Source organism: Mastigoproctus giganteus, chromosome 3, assembly GCF_048544385.1.
Source record: "Mastigoproctus giganteus isolate SK-2022 chromosome 3, ASM4854438v1, whole genome shotgun sequence".
NCBI classification, from domain to species: Eukaryota; Metazoa; Arthropoda; class Arachnida; order Uropygi; family Thelyphonidae; genus Mastigoproctus; species Mastigoproctus giganteus.
This window is the reverse complement of record NC_143577.1, coordinates 162,274,531-162,286,711: the sequence shown is the minus strand read 5'-3', so window position 1 is coordinate 162,286,711 and position 12,181 is coordinate 162,274,531.

Below are 12,181 nucleotides of genomic sequence, written 5' to 3'. Positions count from 1 at the left end.
TTAGGAATCTTAAGAACTTCCTCAAATTCTTAAAACTTGAGAAGTTCTCATCACACTAAATTGTAGATTTTCAGAAAAGATATCGAATGGCCAAATGCTGTACATGGAGATCTCCTCTATGGATGCGAGACCTGGGTCATTAGGAAACTGGGAAGCCTTCGCGATGTCCACATCGCGAAGACACGCTTGAGACAATTCTGAGGGTATCGTGTCTCAAACTCAGAACAATGCTCAAAATTCCATGCACCGATCGGGTTACCAATGAGCAGGTCCTTAAGAGGGCAAGGACCACAACCCTACTGACAACAATTGCAAGGAGAAAGACTGCCTATCTCGGGCATATATTATGCAAGGCCCTCAATATGACCAGCAGAGGCTAATCCTGAAAAGAGAAGACCAAAGACAAGAAAAAGGAAGAAATAGAAAAAAGTGGCTTGGTAATATCAAAGAAGGGACAGGGGTCTTACAACACAAGAACTTTTCCACAAAGCAAGAAAGAGAGAGAGGACAGTTAGCTTGAAAATGTTGGCTTCCAAAGTTCAAATTGAACAAGGAACGCGAACAAGAAGAGAATAATAAAGACATAGTAAAGACATGATCACTGGCGTGAATGGCCAATGAATGACAGAGTGGTTTCAGTGAAGGACTGTTGAGGTCAATTGAAGGATCCTGGAGATACTATTGCAGCAAAACCTGGAGCAAAATCCATATTAACACAGAGGATAGACTTGGGAATGAGGAAGGTGATAAAGAGGAAGACGAAAATAGGGAAGAGTCCCTGCTGCGCTCTGTGGAGAAGCATCGGAAAATAAGTGACGCAGTATCAGTAGGAAGTGGAATGCAGACTGAAAAATTCCAAGAGGAAAACTGATAAATAACTGAACTAGGTATTCAGGAGGAAAACAAGGATCAGAACCACAGGTGCTGGTGACGCAGGAATGAACAGTCCAATTTCATCAAGAAATAAGTGTCCTGGCTCTTTGAGAGCTGATAGGCTTAGAATTTTATAGATCTAATACAGCAGATGATATTAATTCAAGGAGGAGGACACCAGCGTGGAGGGCTACATCATCATCATGCGGCAGAGCCCCTCAATCAAGGAAAAGTGCCAAAGGTTTGTCCAACCTTTAAACTGTTACTCATTCTAAAGTGATTAACAGTTTAGAGGTTATACATAACGTTAACAAGGATCTTGACCTAGCTGAGGCTAATATAAAACTGTAAGACTTCTTGGTAAGATCACCACCACCTGACTCCTCTGGCATATCTCTATGCAATGGAAAACAGAGTAGGCCAAATTATGGGTAAAAGACTCCAATTAATTTGATAACTTTCTCTCAAGGTCCAGCGAAAGATCCTGTAAATGTCATTCAGAAACTCTCTCTGAAATCATTTAGTGAGGTATCCTGCTTGAAGGAGAAGGTAATCGGCTTAGAAAAGTTGCTGGATGTGAATTTTAAACAACTGAAGGAACTACAAGTTATAGAAAGCTGGCTTTCAAAGGAACTCTTTACTGCTCCCTTCGTGGGAGTAGAAATGTGCAGCTTGCGATGAAGCAGGAAAACAGTTTGGTATGGCGGTGTACCACAGAATAACAATGAAATGAGGAGACAGTCAGAAACTTTGGACAGGTATAAGGGACATTTATAGGGGTTTGTATAAGAATTGCCAAAAAAGATCACATTACTCAAGTCGATATATGATGTTCAAAAATATGGTCATATGACATCAGTATGGAACATGGTCCCCTCCAAATGCTAAACAGACCTGACAGCGGAAATTAATAATAATCTACATAATGTGAAGCTCTGTAAGGTGGTATTGAATACCACCTTACGATTTATATTAAATACTCGAAATTTGCATGCCAGGATGCCTATTATGTCAAATATTCGCCTTTGGCAACACTGTTCATAACTAAATATCCATGAAAACCATTTGTTCTGTTAATTTTGTCAAGCAGTGTACATAGTAAGTTACTCCAGCACAGTGCCCCTCGCGAGTTTGCGTATGTAGCACAGTGGTGTCATCACCGTCCTCCCCACACCGGGTGGAAAAGACCCGGGTTCGAATCCGGTCGATGACGCGAGAAATTTTAATGGGCCTTTTTCACTCCGTGGCTAAGTTATTCGGTCTGAAGCGTAGACAGCAAGGTTTTTCTCCCCAGAAACTGGGGAATTTTCGTCCAGAAAAACAGGCAAATCGACCGTAGAACACGCATAATTTACAGACACAAATACGGGTTAATGTATTCAATTACAGTAACCAGTTGACTATGGTGGGATGTCAACTGGTTTCCCGTAATTGGTGGGATGTCAACACAGGCAACCCTAAAATAATAATAATTAGTGCCCCTCGAGATCATGTGAATATCAGGAGACAAAGGTTGTAGTTCTTGTTGGGTTTTAGGAGCATCAGCGACTAAGGCCATGTTGCTCCATATATACTGTCTCTAAATTGCATACGTTGTGTTGTCGATTTTGTTTGCTAGCTGAACCACTTGATTTTCTGGGAGAACAATACCATGCTACCCTTACCTGAGACCAACTAATTCAACCATATTGTGGAAAGTGCCCACAAAAATTCTTGACATCATCGACGGGACTCGAACTCAAATCTTTTCCACCCGGGAGAATGGCGATCCTACCAACTGTGCTACACACGACACGATGGCAGCACAAAGGCAAACGTAATGCCGAGGTGAAACTCAAATGTGCTCAGTTTCCCCATTAGGTTTTCATCCCCATTGTGACCTACGCAGCAGGAGCGTGGTTTCACCGGGTTCAACGAGTAAATATGAAAGTCAAGGTCAACTCCATTCAACGTGCTATGCTCCTGGCCATGCACAGATTATGCCGAACGGGGCCTACAGCTGCCATCCAGGTGATAGCTGGAACTTTGCCGCTTGATCTATTTGTAATCTTCAGAGGGCATAACTTCAGAATTAAAAAGAAAATACCAACAAAGATACAGGGCCTAGAACTAAATCTCAATGCTGATCCCAAAGCAGAAAGAGCTCGCTGTTATAACGAACTCGTCAACATTTGGCAGTCCAGATGGAACACCTCAAACACAGGCTCCGTTACCAGAAAATTCCTCCCTGATGTCACTTTCACAACCTCGAAAACGGTAAAGACCTGGCTTTTCTTCACCTTGGAATCCTCCTACTTGGTTACTGGACACAGGTCCCTCAACGAAAAGTTACATCTGTTGGGTTTGCTACCAACAGATCGCTGTTTTTGCGGCAGGTCAGAGAATTAAAAACTTCTTCTTTTCGAATGCAGGTTGTACAGCGACTTAAGGACCCTGCTGCAGGCTGTGCCAGGTATCTCAGAACAACCAGAGCCTCTACTCCAAACACCTGACAATCTATAGGCATTCCAATACCACGCATCCCAAGTCTTTGAGCGCAGGAAGCAGAGCTACATAGTTGTTACTGCACCTAACAATACCTCTTCATTGACTTAAGGGTTCCATATTCGCATGCCACCACCTTCTTTCTCCTTTCCCCCCACTTACTGTCTGGAGTTCCCACTCTAGTGCAGCTAGTTTATTTATTCATTTATTTTCATTTCATTTCATTTATTTTATTTTTTTCTTTATTTTTACATTTTATTTTACTTATTTATTTAATTTGCTCTTCACGCACTCTGCCTTGAGCTCCCACTCCAGTGCAGCCAATTTATTTATTTATTTTATTATTTTTATTTCTATTTTTTTTCCTCCTACTCTAGTGCAGCCAATTTATTTCATTGTTATTTTTATTATTATTATTTCTTTATTTTTTATCATTATTATTTATTTATTTATTCTTTTTTTCTCCCCTAACTGCACCACGGGTGGTTGTGGTTTTTTTTTTTTGGTTTTTTCTTTTACCTCCTTCCCTTTTATCAATTTTTTTTTTTTTTTTGTGCTCTTCTTTTTCCTCCTCCCTCTGGAATGGGCCCCCCAGAGGAATCTGATCCACCTTCCCGTGGTGTGGCCGAGTACCCAGAATCATCTGTCCAGGTGACTTATGCTTCTGGGTAGCCAAGAGGACAGAACATAACAACAGAAAACACACAAACCTACGTCACACACATATCTGGCCTATTTGCAGTGATATTGTTCTTCACAGAGATACGAGGCGGGGTTGAACAAACGTTCTAGATGCCGCCCTTACATATACACATGTCCCCATTAGGTTTGAAATTGCAGATTAATATTATTACTAACTGGTAGTTAGGAAGGTTGCAGTTCAGTCAAGCTGATCGGATCGATTCAGCGATTTGATTTCCAATGTATGGTAATTGTAACACTTCTTTGTAGCGTACACAGATAATCGAAATTAATAAGAATTAACATATTGTTAGCTGTGTAGTTGGATAATTGAATTTAATAAGAATTATGGAAGGTTCGAGTGGAACAGTTAGGAAGCATACAGTGGGATCTGATACAGGGCAGGAGGACGGTTCCCCCGACTTCCACCTAAAATGCAGTAGTCGCAGGAAGAGTTTATAAGATATGGGGAGTTTGTATGCTCTAGAGCACCATTTTCATAGGGGGTCACAGACTGACAACTGAAATAAGGGAGGAGCGTGAAAACTGAACGGACTAAACATTTTTAGAGGGGGGAAAAGATCTTTGCTGCTACGATAATTTTTTCCTTCTCCCAAGTTTAGGTAGGGGGCACTCTGGGACACCATCGTTTCCTTTCTTTATCATAACTAGAATGGAGAAAAACTCGTTGGTGCTAAGGCGGACATATTTTATCTGGCAGGTATGTTTAACAAACTTAATTTACACAGTAACGGCATAGATAGCAAGGAAAGCATTATTTCATTCCTTAAAAAGTTTGAAGTCTATTGGAACAATATCGGACGTCGGGAATTTTTACAATTTCCAAACCTGAACACGATCGCAGAAGCACTGAAGGATGATGACATTACTGTTAAGCGAAACATCTAAAGCAAATACACAGATCTGCAGGAAAGATTTAATGACCTGTTAAACCTCAATATCCAGTATTAGATTTTACATCCACTTGAGGGACAACTCACCGATCTTGAGGCAGAAATTCAAGAGAGTTTAATTGACCTTCAGAGTAATATAACTGCACGCTGTAAGTTCAATCAATTTAAAAAAGATTTTTGGGTCAAGAGTGATCTGCCGAATAGATTCCCAAAACTATAGGGAAAAGCCCAAATATTTCTCATTGCCTTTCCCTCAACAGCAGGATAGTTAGTTTCACTGACAAAATCCAGGAACAGACTTGATATCAAAGAAGTGACCTTCAACTGTCACTGTCCAATTTGGAGCCGGACATCAAAAAACTTGTACAGGAACAAGTTCATGGAGCTCATTAAAATTTTCATTTAATAAAAATCTTTTTTAATTTTTTGTAATATGTATATTCGTGTTTTCTTCTTTTCTACATGTTCAATAAAAATGATTTCCTATTTGTCTGTTTGTTCTGAAATCAGGTACAAGCCACAGTGTACAGATCCATTAAATTTTCCGTAAAAATCCAATATTCACGGGTAATATTAATGACTTCTTGCTTCTTATTAGTTAACTTTTCAATAGTCTTGAACATAAATTAGTCCACAATGAGCAGTGTCCATTGATTACCACTCTCTGTCTTCTCCCCCTCAACCACCCCTTTATCCATAGCAGCAATTTGCCTCCAATGTCACACTGCTTCAATTTGTGTAGCAGTCTTCCATGTGCAACAGTATCAAAAGCCTTTCTAAGGTCCAAGTATATAATATCAAAGTTATTCCCTGCATCCAGTTCTTTTGTGACTGCATCATAGTATCCAATCAAGTTGGTCAGGCAAGACTTCCCCTTAACAAAACCATGCTGTGTCTGAGCTATAACAGAAGTTAAGCTCACAGGTCTATAATTACTTGTGTCATCCTCCTTTGTGAATTGGGGTCACATTTGCACATTTCCAGTCTATGGGTACCTCCCCTGAGTCCAAGGAAGCTCTCATAATTATGGCTAAGGGTTTGCTTACTTTACTAAGTGCCACTTTACTCCCAGTTATTTCAAGATTCTGTAGCTTACTGCTAGAGTTGAATACACCTCTGGCATTCCCCTTGCTGAATAACTCCTCATGTGTGAATGTCGATGCAAAATATTCATTTAGTTTGTTAGCCACCTGAGCAGGATCATCAACAGTTGACCCATCAATATCAAGTGGACCAATCTGATTCATCCCCTTCTAGAGTTTACATAAGTAAAGAACTCTTTGCTGTTTTTCTTTGCATCCCTTGCCAAGGATTTCTCGTAATCTGCCTTTGCCTGCCTAACCTCCTTTGTAACTTGGTTGCATATCAACTTGTATCTATCATAGGCTTCTGTGTCATGTGTTAATTTGTAAGTATCCATTGCATTTTTCTTCTCTGCCATATGCCTCATTAGTTCATCTGACATCCATTTTGGCCTAAACCTTCAACAATATTTCTTAGTTGGTATGTAAAGCCTAGTAGCTTCCAAGATAAGTTCTTTGAATGCTTCCCATTTTGAATTTGCTGTTGGTAACATCATCAGTTGGTCCCACTGTATAGAATTTAAATACTGTCTCAGTCCATCGTAGTCGCCTTTACGGAAGCAATAACCCTTCCCTTTACCCCTAATGGTAGTTACCTCTTTGAGTAAATCCCACTTCAGCACACTGTGATCACTGCCACCTAGTGGTTCATTTATCTGCAGATTCTTAATGCATGAAGAATCACTGCTGATAATCAAATCAAGAGTATTACTCCCTCTAGTTGCCTCCCGAACATGCTGATGTAGAAAACAATCATCCAATAAATCCACAAAAGCCCTGCTAGTGTGTGACTAACCAGCCCCCAAATTCCAGTCAATATCTGGGAAATTAAAATCTCCCATTATAAGACTCTCTGATTTACATTTTTGTGTTTGGTAATTCGTTTCCTAGACATCAGAAGTTGAAATTTTTGCTATATAACTATTTAACTCCCTAAAATGTAATTTTTATAATGGAAACTGTATTAGTTTTATATTAATTTATGTCAAATAAGCACAACACAAAAATCCCTTTTAACATTTAAGTGCTAAGCGGTCAGGCCAAAGAATCCACTACACTTTGATTATCATTATTATTATTATTATTATTAATAGCCATATTGTGCAAGGAAGCCTGAGGCTTCCTCACCCAAGGTCTGAGCTGGATATCATCATTAGGTACACCCCTGCTGGGAATTCTTTTGGCTGGTGCACCATAAGCTTCAGGCTTCCTTGCACCATATGGCGAATAATATTAATAATAAATACTTAAGTAAATTCTCATTAAAATATAAATTATGAAGGTGTTTTTTTTTTCTCGTTTACACATACTTCATTCATTCAGGCATTCATTCCACATATTCAGTTCGTTTCTTTCTGCCCTGCATCCCAAGCACCTCATACTATTCTTTTCGGTTGAGGTGCAGCCCTGGATCTGTTTTACACACCTTGTTTTCATTCACCCAATTGCATTCATTCCTTCATTCACTCCCACCAGCTCAGGACCCTGGGTGTGCTAAGCACATATTCACAGTCCTGAACTGGATATCATCATTCTTCTCTTTCTTGGTGATTCCCTTCTACTTCTAAATCTTGTTCTCTCTCTATGTCTCCCTCCACCACACATTTGCTCTCATACAGAGCCATTCTGATTATTTGCCATAACTCACATCCACTCCCTTTCACCACAATTACTATTAACACTATCAAATTCGCTCAGAACCTGGCCCATTCGTACAATTCTTTCTGTCTTTCTACACTGCCCTCCCAGGTACCTGGGCTTACCTATATTCTTCGGCTGAGGCACTTCCCTGGCTGCCTTCACATCTCCCTCTCTCTCTCTCTCTCATTTTAAAGTTGTCAAGTCAGTGTGATCACCCTTTGACCCCTCCCTCCAGGCTCTCACCTGCACAAGGTAACCCAGAGGGTGAGAGGTCCAGTCATCAATCCTGTAGTTGTCAAACCCTGGTATCATTAGGATAAGCATTAGTAGAGGCATATGATGCAAGAAAGCAAGCTTATGCAGCATCATCCAAAAAAAAAAAAAAAAAAACTTCCACTTCACCCCTCCGTTCGTTCGAAATACCTGTCCAGCTGAGCCTTAAATTTATTTAGGCTATCAACTTCCACAACAAGGGATGGAAGTCTGTTCCACCAACCAACTACCCGCTGGCTAAAGGCAAATTTCTGCACATCTATCCTACATCTGTCTTTCCTCAATTTGAATTTATGCCCTCTCAGGTGACTATTCTGAGCAAGAGGAAGAATCCCATCAGCATTGAGCATGCTCAAACCATTCAAGGTTTTATACACATCTATCAGATCACCTCGTCGGTGCCTAGTGTCCAGACACTGTAATTTGCAAAACTTAAGCCGTACTTCATAAGAGCAACCCTTTGTTCCATTCACTAATCTTGTTGCCCTTCTCTGTACTCGTTCCAGCAGCTCTACATCCTTCTTGAAATGAGGCCTCCAGACCTTTATACAGTACTCAAGGTGTGGCCTAACTATTGCCTTATACAAGGGAATAATCACCTCCTTATCCCTGCTAGAAAAATTCCTGTATATCATTGACAAGACACCATGAGCTACTGTTGCAGCCCGTCTGCACTGCTCAGAGAACTTCATATCTGCCTGCACAATTACCCTCAGGTCCTTTTCATTCTCTACCGTTGTCAGTGTAGTACCACAGAGTTGATACTTTGCTCTGGGGTTGCTGTTTCCGATATGTAGTACTTTACATTTGTTAATGTTAAACTTCATTTACCACCTCTCAGCCCATCTGCTCAACCTTTCCAGATCCTGCTGCAGCATCAGTAGTGTCCTTAACAACCCTGCCAACCTTTGTATCATCTGCAAACTTGGACATTAAGCTTGATATACCATCATCAATATTATTTATAAATACAGAAAACAACAATGGACCCAACACCGAACCCTGAGGGACTCCACTAATAACATTAGTCCACGATGAGCAGTGTCCATTGATTACCACTCTCTGTCTTCTGTATCTGAGAACATACAAAACATACAAAATTATTATTAGCCATATGGTGCAAGGAAGTCTGAAGCTTATGCTGCACCAGCCAAAAAAAAAAAAAAAATCCCGTGTTACCCTGAGAGAGAGAAGTAAAAAGGAACTGATCAGGGTGCTGGATACAGCTACCCTAAAAGATTGAATGTCATCATCTAGGCATGGAGGGAGACTTGGGCACTTTAGTTATTGATTGTTGCCTGAGTGTAGGGGGCTATAGGGCCTGTCTGCATATTTCTTGTTTCAAATATCTCAGTATGGTTGGTAAAAGCTTTATATATATTTTCTTCCAGTATGAACAGGTGTACTTGTCTGCTGGAAAGGGAGCCAATTTCTGCTATTAACTGTGTTTTTTGTATGTCACCTATTGTATAATTACTCTTGCTACAGGCACAATTTGGGTCATCAGTCAGCCCTAATTCACGTCTCCCTAAACATTGCCTTTAGGGAGCCGTGACCTGTCAAATTATCAGTTGCATAGAGTCCAGGGGCGTACCACTTTAGTGGATTTGGACTCCCAGGGGATATGTTTTGACCCCACCCAGCTTTAAGCTTTAACTGCCAAATAACCTATTCATTTACATTTGGTGTACTCTGGGTTAGCTCATTCTGTGTGCCATGGTATTACGGGCTCTTTTAGCTCTATAGCATTAGTAGTGGCATATGATGCAAGAAAGCAAGCGAATACAGCATCAGCCAAAAAAAAAAAAAAAAAAAAAAAATTTACTTCCCATTTCACTGATCCATTCATTCCAAATGTTTCTCTAGTTCTGCCTTGAATTTATTTAAGTTAACTTCCACAACAACAGATGGTAGTTTGTTTCAGCAATCAACTATCTGTTGGCTAAAGGAAAAACTTTTGCATACTTATTCTACAACTATCTTTCCACAGTTGGAATCTATAACCCCTCAGGTTTGTAATCTCAGTAAGAGAAGAATCCCATCAGCATTGAGCCAGTTAAATCCATTCAAGGCCTTATATACATGAATCAGATTGCCTCGCAGGTGCCTAATCTCCAGAAGCTACAATTTGCAGAACTTAAGCCTTTTTTAATAAGAGCACTCCCCCTTTGTTCCCTTCACCAGTCTTGTTGCTCTTCTCTGTACTCGTTCTAGCAACTCTACATTCTTCCTAAAATGAGGCTTCTAGACCTGTACGCAGTACTCAAGGTGTGGCCTGACCATTGCCTTATATACAAGGGGATAATCATTTCCTTATCAATGCTTGCAAAATTCCTATCTATACATTGACAAGACCCCACAACATACTTTGGCAGCCTGTCTGCACTGCTCAGAAAACTTCATACTTGACTGCACAATTACACCCCAGGTCTCTTTCATTCTCCACTACCCTGAGTGTAATACCACTCAGTTGGCACATTCCTCTGAGGTTACTGCTACCCATATGCAGTACTTTGCATTTGTCAATGTTAAACTTCAGTTGCCACCTCTCAGCCCATCTACCCAACTTTTCCAGATCCTGTTGCAGCAACATGCTGTCATTACTATTATTAACAACCCTGCCAACATCTCTATCATCCCCAAACTTGGACATTAAGCCTGATATACCTTCATCAATATCATTGATAAATATACAAAACAACAATGGGCCCAATACCGAACCCTAAGGCACACCACTAATAACATTAGTCCACGTAGAGCAGTACCCACTGATTACCACACAGTCTTCTCCCACTTAACCATCCTTTCATCCATTGTAGCAACTTGCCCTTAATGCCATACTGCTCAAATTTGTACAGTAGTCTTCAATGTGCAACAGTATCAAAAGTTTTCCTAAAACCCAAGTATCTGATATCAAAATTATATTTTGCATCCAGCTCCTTTGTGACCACATCATAGTATCCAATCAAATTAGTCAGACAAGACTTCCCTTTGACGAACCCATGCTGTGTCTGAATTATTACTGCTGTCTTGTCTAGGTGATCCTGCAATGCTTCTTTAACCAGTGACACCATTATTTTCCCTGGAACAGAAGTCAAACTAACAGGTATGTAATTACTCGTGTCACCCTTTGTGAATTGGAAATACATTTGCACAGCTCCAGTCCGTGCGAACTTCCCTTGAGTACTAGGATGCTCTCATAATTATGGCTAAGAGTTTGCTTACTTCCTGTGCCACCACCTTTAATATAATGGTGCCGTGAAGGGTATTGTATGGTCGTGGTACCTGCGTGTACCGGTGAACTGTACAATAAAGATCTTATTTATAACTGGATAAATTCCATCTACGCCAAGTGCCATGTTTAAATTCAACAATTTCTCCTCCGCTTTGCTCTCAGTTTTTTTTTTTTTTTTTTTTTTTATGAAAACCCCAAACACGAAAGGTATCAAAACCTATAGTACTTAGTACTGTGCATGGGTTGAAGGAGAAGCATGGGTGGAGGGGGATGCCGGAAAACTTTGCTCTAGAGACTAAACATGGGTTTCACCACTTCAAGCCTCCAATAAGCAAAGTGGTGGTATTTCACCGGTTGATGAAAGTCATCTACCACCTGTTATTACAAAATCATTTAAACACCCTGTTAGAGTTTGATAAACATCTGGCCCTCTCCTCCTTGAATAATTCCTCATGTGTGAATGTAGATGCAAAGTACTTATTTAGTTCAGTAGCTATCTGAGAATGATCATCTACAATGAAATCAGAGATATCAAATGGACTAATCTGATTCATCTCCTTCCTTTTGGAGTTTATATAAGTATAGAAATCTTTGCTGTTTTTCTTCTTATTATTATTAGACATATGGTGCAAGGAAACCCGAGGCTTATGCTGCACCAGCCAAAAACAAAATTCTGTGTTACCCAGAGAGAGAGAGAAGAAGAAGGGAATCACCAAGAAAGAAAAGAATGATGATATCCAGCTCAGGATCCTGGGTTGTCTCCCATTTAGAACTTTCTCTTGGTAACATCATCAGTTGCTCCCACTGCACAGAACCTAAAAAACTCTGAGACTACCGTAGTCGGCTTTACGAAAGCAAAAACCCTTCCCTTGACCCCTGATGGTAGTTATAACTTTAAGTAATTCCCACATCAGTACATTGTGATCACTGTCACCCAGTGGTTCCTTTATCTGCAAATTCTTAATGCATGAATATCACTGCTGATAATCAGATCAAGA